General features: G+C 44.1%; 1 long non-coding RNA gene across 1 annotated transcript; it reads right to left on the reverse strand.

Annotated features, from left to right (window-relative positions):
• Positions 1–1,993: 1,993 nt before the first annotated feature.
• Positions 1,994–2,549, reverse strand: LOC136486542 (uncharacterized). The gene is made up of 3 exons (XR_010766864.1): positions 2,470–2,549; positions 2,295–2,387; positions 1,994–2,213 (listed from the first exon to the last, which is right to left on the reverse strand). It is a non-coding gene; the product is annotated as an uncharacterized lncRNA (long non-coding RNA).
• Between the last annotated feature and the right edge of the window lie 4,063 nt (positions 2,550–6,612).

Raw genomic sequence — 6,612 nt, forward strand, 5'->3', positions numbered from 1 at the left:
CCCTTTCACCGCCGAGCGCTCTCCCCTCTCGCGTGTTGGAACCTCCATCACAGAGCCTTTTCCGAAGATCCTTCGCATTGAACATTCACCAGACCTCTGCATGAGACCTTCGTCGGAGGACTTCCACATGGAGCTTTCTCTAGGGAGCCTCCGTAGAGACCTTCGTCGAGGGACCTCTTCATGGGACCATCATCACGGGACCTCCGCATGGGGCCTTCATCATGGGACCTCCGCGTGGGGCCTTTGTCGCGGGACCTCCTCATGGGACCTTGACCTCTGGATGGGACCTTTGTCGCAGGACCTCCGCACAAGACCTTCATTGGAGGACCTCCGCGTGGAACCTTCACCCATGGACCTTCTCTAGCTAGCCTTCTCCAAGGAGCCTTCTTTTCTTGACCCTGCTCAGGACCCTTGTTCCAACAAATGACATGATTATATGTAAAATTGTTGGGTTTTATAGTTTATTAGTTAGTTTTGGAAAAATTCCAAATTACTCCAGCCAAGTTTAGCCTATGTCCAGATAACCCCCTAAACTAACATTTGGTCCAATTTACTCCCTCCATCTATTTTAGTTGGTCTAGTTTACCCCTTAACATGATTTGTTATTTTTGTTTATCCATGTAAAAGATGAGTTTCAATATCAATTTTTGTGAGGTGATAAAGGACATCATATGTTAATTATGTTGGAAAAAATATATCTTAAGTTTTCACCACTGTTTTGATAGCTTAAGAAGTTTAATAGTAAATTAACACTAGAGATAATGTTGTGCAAAACATAATGATGAAAACTAAATAATGTATTTATCTAACACAAAATATTATGTCCTCTATCACCTCACATAATTTGAAATTAAAACATAATTTATACATAGAGAAGCAAAAAATAAAAATCTTTTAAGATGTAAATTGGACCAACCGAAATAGTTGGAGAGAGTAAATTAGACCAAATGTTACTTTAAGGGGTTATTTGGAGATAGACCAAACTTAATGGGGGTAATTTGGACTTTTTCCGTTAGTTTTTAAGTAGAGGTTACGTTTTCATGAACAATGTGTTCAATATTAATAGGTTTTGACTAAATTATTTCAATTTTATTGATTAAAAATTTGGAAAATGAATATAAAATAATTGTTTAATTAATTAGGGGGCCTTTTGTATACCAGTTATTCTTAGTTATATCAACTAATTCTTTTTTCTTTGATGTCTTAAAAGATGGATAGGAACTCATGGATGTCTTGTTCAACACGAAAGGTGAAGGTTGCTTGGAATATAGTGATGGATTTCTAGAGAGACCATTGTGTAGCAACACTTGTGAAACCTACCCCAGAAAATTGATTTTGATCTTGAGTAAAATTCAGTTATGTACCCGAGCTTGTGACTTGATAGGTAAATATTGAGATTGTATCCCACTACTACAAAAAGCATTTTTAGGGGCGGCTGGTAACCCTTTGTAGGGGCGGTTTGGCCAGCCGCCCCTACCGAACCGTCTCTACAAATCATGCATTTGTAGGGGCGGTTCCCAGGCCGCCCCTACAAATCGATTTATAGGGGCGGTTGGTGATTGAGCCGTCCCTACAAATCGATTTGTAGGGGCGGCTGGTATTACGAACCGCCCCTACAAATATATTTGTAGGGGCAGCTCAAGAACCAACCGCCCCTACAAATCTATTTGTAGGGGCGGCTGTAGTGCCAGCCGCCTCTATAATACCTGTTTGTAGGGGCGGTTCAATCTAGAACCGCCCCTACAGTACGTTTTCCCGCCAAAAAAAATTCAAATTTACAATTCAAATTCGACCAGAACTGTTTGTTTCTGCGTATTCCATCCAGCATCCGCGTTGCCGAACACCCCGCGACCAACGTTCCGAACCGCGTTCGCGTTGCCGAACACCACGCGACCAACGTTCCGAACGCGACTACAAGCACAATAGTATTATATAAAGTACAATTACAAGTCCAATTCATAATGATATATATATACAATCCATCATTAAATATACAAATTTCATACACATTGTTATCAACGTCCTAGAGCTAGCCTTTCAGTCTAACGAAGGTGTTGGTACTGAGGATTTGTACCTAAGTCAGACTCTCGATCATGGTAGGCGCCTCTGACATGTACAATCTGGTCCAATATGAAGTTGCAAAGGTCGCCGACGAGCTCTAAGAGTTGGTCATCCTTGTATGGGTCTCTTTTCATTCCTTTCTCTTCTCTCCACTACAAGAAAACAAGTTTCAGTTTAGTATTTCATACCATTTATGAAGTTTTTATACTATGGGTGAAGAGGTTCAAACTTACCCTTAAGGGGTGTCTCTTGTAGGCACCGGTGTTACTCATCATAGAACATATATAGTATCCACAATGTACACTCCCAGGCCTCTGCTTGGGGCACTGTGTGTTTTGCATATGAAAATATTAGGTAATGCTTTTGACAGCCATGTAACGGAGTACTGAAGAAGTAAGTTACACTTACCGCACATAGTGTTTTTATAGCTAGCTTTTCCTTCCTCGCTGGATCATGCCTTCCGTGATGATGAGAGACATAGAACCTAAATGTCCTGTTTGAATTATTTTAGCAAATACAACTTGTTAGTATGCATAAGTGAATGTTACAAGTATGTATACAGACATATAAGCTAATGAGGATTGTCGATATGTATACGTCTTGAGAATTGATATGAAGTCTTTGTATGTCGCCGGGTCCTTATCTATTGAATCAAAGACCCATGCCATGCTCTTCCCGACATCGATGGCTATACAAATCCAGTGGTTGCTGTATGGATTTAATCATAGAACTAGATAAGCTCTTTTACATCGAATAAAATATATCGAACATAGCTTTAAGTTATAGTTGAACTTACTCGAAGTTGTATGGTAGCCATATAGTAGAGTGTTGTTGGAGATTTTTGAAAGCCAGAGCAATGTATGCCGCAACCTTAAGGGACTCTTCCCTTAGCTTCACACTACGGATGCGCTCTTTCTCCCGAAGAGTCTTTGCAGCTGCTAGCTCTTTGGCATCCAGTGTCCACCGTTTAGGGTAATTAAAATTTGTTTGGGCTATAGCTTGAGGGTCTACATACCCGGCTTTCACACTTGGCATTTGTTTGACAATGTGCACTTGCATTCTACAAATCACGGCGTGGGTTAGTTACAACAAAATTCAAAGATTACATTCATATCATATCGGAAGGACAAGGACTTACAGGCACCACATGCGAATTAGATTCATCTCCATTTCTCCCAGGTGAAAGCATGTGTGCATGTCATTGAAGTCAAAGACAATTTTCCCGGCTGGGCTTCCAAATGTGCCGGTGGGAAAGCATGCTTGTATGATATCTATGCTCGTTGGGAGAACACGCAAGTACCAATCATGGAACCTTCTTATTCCAAGTGGTAGGCGCTGGATGTCCCGGTTTGGTAGGAAGGGATTGCCTCTTTCATATTTTTTCGGGCAATCCTTTGACCATTCGATGGCATCAACATTTGGATACTGCTTTGCAATTTGGTGAAGTTTGCTACTGACGGCCTCCTCAGAACCCCGTGATGGGACTTTTTTAACTTGGTTTTCAGGCTTGAACTGATCATGGGAATACCACTTGGACACCGACGAGATGTCTTTGATCAGAACATAAACTGGCCTTATGTGGATTGGAATCTTCTTTCGGAGTTCCCATTCAGGCACGTCCTCATCTTCTTGTGCATCACCTTCTTCAGGAGGCACTTGTTGTTCATGTATCGGTTGTGCTTGTTGAGAAGACTGTGGCATCTCATGATGCACTTGCCCGGTACGAGCTGGAGAAGGTTGTGGCATCTCATCAGGCACATGCTTGATAGGAGGCGGGGAAGAATGTGGCATCTCAGGAATGTGGGGGTCACGAGACGGTGAAAATATCTCCCCGGCCTCAACAACTCGCTCCAAATTTGGGAGAGGGGGAGGCGGCGAAGAAGCAGTCAATATAATGTCCCGTTTGTGCCAGAGGATGAACTGCCCCATAACGTCTCCGAGTAACACCAGCCCCTCGGGAGTTGCGTAGTCTATCCTCCACTGCATGAACTCAGGCTTCACTATATGCACCTCGACCCTAGTGTAGTCCAGCGGTATGTTATTATTGTGGTGTAAGCCACCGGGAGGATGTGCAACACCCATTGCCACCTCCATCACAGTGTTCTGCCGGCCGCTGAGAAACACCAAGGTGCAACTAGTAGGTTCCCGTATGAGATCGACTGAGGTTGTGGCTGCAGTGGAACCTTGGCTGCTAGGAACTTTCGGAGGGCTGCCAACTAATGCCAGTTCTCCTGGTGGCGTCACTAATATACGTGGCTCCATAGACATTCCTTGCTCCTCCAGCGCCTTCACAACTAGAGCCTTCACTTGGAGCTCAAGACTAGTCTCCCGGTCTCGGCCATGTTTCTTGTACATGTGCCTGTCCTCTTCGAATCCTTGCTTCCAAGTCATCCTTTTCCCTAGCCCCCTAGTGCGGCCTGTGTGCTCGTTGTTTCCCAAGCCAAGGCTAAGCTCGTCCCTCTCTCTGGAAGGATTGAATGAGCCCTTCTCTTTGTCTTCAGCATATTTCAGTATCCTTGATACCGCCTCTTGGGTCTCCGGCTTATCAAACTTAAGATTACTGCCGGATGGTTCTGTACTCCTCGCATATATCCAGTTCCTTGAGCGTACCTTCAACTTTGTCACATCGATATTCCCAGCAGCTGCGGCCTCTTCATCCATCTTTCTAAACTGCTCTTCCTTGGCATAGTAGCCACCGGGGCCTAGATGATGGTGGTGTTTGTTCCTCTTCGCTAGCTCGGTGTTACGAGCACTGAGCTCCAATGCCTCCGCTGAAGTCTTCTGAGCCACGAGCTCCTCCCATTGACTAGGAGTTATTTTGCCGAACTCGTTGAAGGGAGTTAACCCCTTTTGGATATACTTCGTGTTAAGCTCCGACCTCCAACGTCGCAATGACTCTCCCATCATCCTAATAGCATTTTTTTACCAATTCGTGCTTACCCTCCGGAAATCTAAAATTGACCTTCAACTGCCTATCCCATAGTGCATTCTTTATGTTCTCTGGTACCTCTTTCCAGTTAGGGATTGCTGGGTTCAATTTATCTCTTACTAGGGCCCTGATCGCATTACTTAATCATCCTCTTAATTCCTTCGGCTCAAGGATCTCCCCTGCTGGCCCAACCTCTGTTATCACATAGCAAGCCTTATCTGGATATAGATTTCCTTTTCTATCCCCTCGTTTCCTCTTAGGCTTGGTAGTCATGGTTGTGTCTTGAGTTTGTGGAGCAGAGGCATCGTGATCCATCTCTATGGTTGTTGCCTCTGCTCTCCTTTCCTCTACTCCGTCTTGTCCAGCGAGATGTCGTGGACGTCGACGTCGTCTTTTCTGAGTTTCAGGAGGGACCTGTATATAGGACAGGTCAAAGTGTTAGCAGAGGTAACACAGCCAAAGCTTTAGCAAAATTTACAAGCTAAGGCTTCTTCCCTACCTCCTCGTTCAGGTCAAAATCCTTGTCCAAATCTTCCTCCGTTGGCCTCCTTCTTGCTTCAGGTGGGAAAGGATCCTCGGGACTTTCATATCCCTCTTCTGACTCATCATCCTCTTCTTCTTCGCCTTCAGCAGCCTCTCCTTCAGGGCCTTCCTCCTCGTCACACTCCTCCTGAGTAAGCATCACTTCTAGATCTTTTTCTACCTCGTTATCGAACTGTTCCTAAGTAAGCTAGTCCTCTAGTGCTTGCTCCTCAAGGGTTGGCTGCTCATCATGCTCGGGGCATCGAGCTACACGGTCTGTTGTCCACGACATTATTTCGCGCTTTGTTCTAAAAGATGCAAGAAAGTGTGCTTTAGGTACGCGAGAAGGTATAAGAAATCAAAAAGGTCTATAAACCAAAGTAGTCCTATAAAACAACAATATAAAAAAATGAGAAGTAGCAGTGGTAGAGGCCTCAGAAATATGTCAATCATCATCTGATCTTGAACTTGGAGCATCAAGGCATCATAACAGAGAAGAGAGGAGAAGGTAATGTAGGGGCGGCTGCTAATGATGCCAAGTTCCTCACAAGTTCTTGATCATCAGCTCATATTCCATATAATGTATGGACTTGGACAATTTCATCATCGGCAAAACAAAGGAGAGGAGAGGAGAGGGGAGATTTGGCAAAAAAAAAAGCAACTGTTGCTTAACAAACATAGTGCAGCAGCTGATGGAAAAATACAGGACAACAAGTCCTGGGCGAGTCCTGGGAGATTTGGCAAAAAAAGCAACAGCAGCCAACAGTTAGTAGCTAGAAGTAGCAAGTAGTAGTAGTAAGTAGAAAGTAGTAGAGTAGAGTAAGTGTAGTAGTAGAGTGGTAGTAGTAGAGTAAGAGCAGCAGCCACTTAGGAGTAGCAAGTAGTAAGAGGAGTAAGAGGAGTAGTAGTAGGAGTAGTAAGAGGAGGAGTAGGAGTAGTACGAGGATTAGTAGTAGGAGTAGTGGTAGGAGTAGTAGTAGCAGTAGCAGCAGCAGCAGCCACTACACACCAGCAGTATATAAGCAAAAAAATAGAGGAGTGGTAGTAGTAGAGTAAGAGCAGCAGCCACTTAGGAGTAGCAAGTAGTAGTAGTAAGTAGA

This window comes from Miscanthus floridulus, chromosome 10 (genome assembly GCF_019320115.1).
Source record: "Miscanthus floridulus cultivar M001 chromosome 10, ASM1932011v1, whole genome shotgun sequence".
NCBI lineage: Eukaryota > Viridiplantae > Streptophyta > Magnoliopsida > Poales > Poaceae > Miscanthus > Miscanthus floridulus.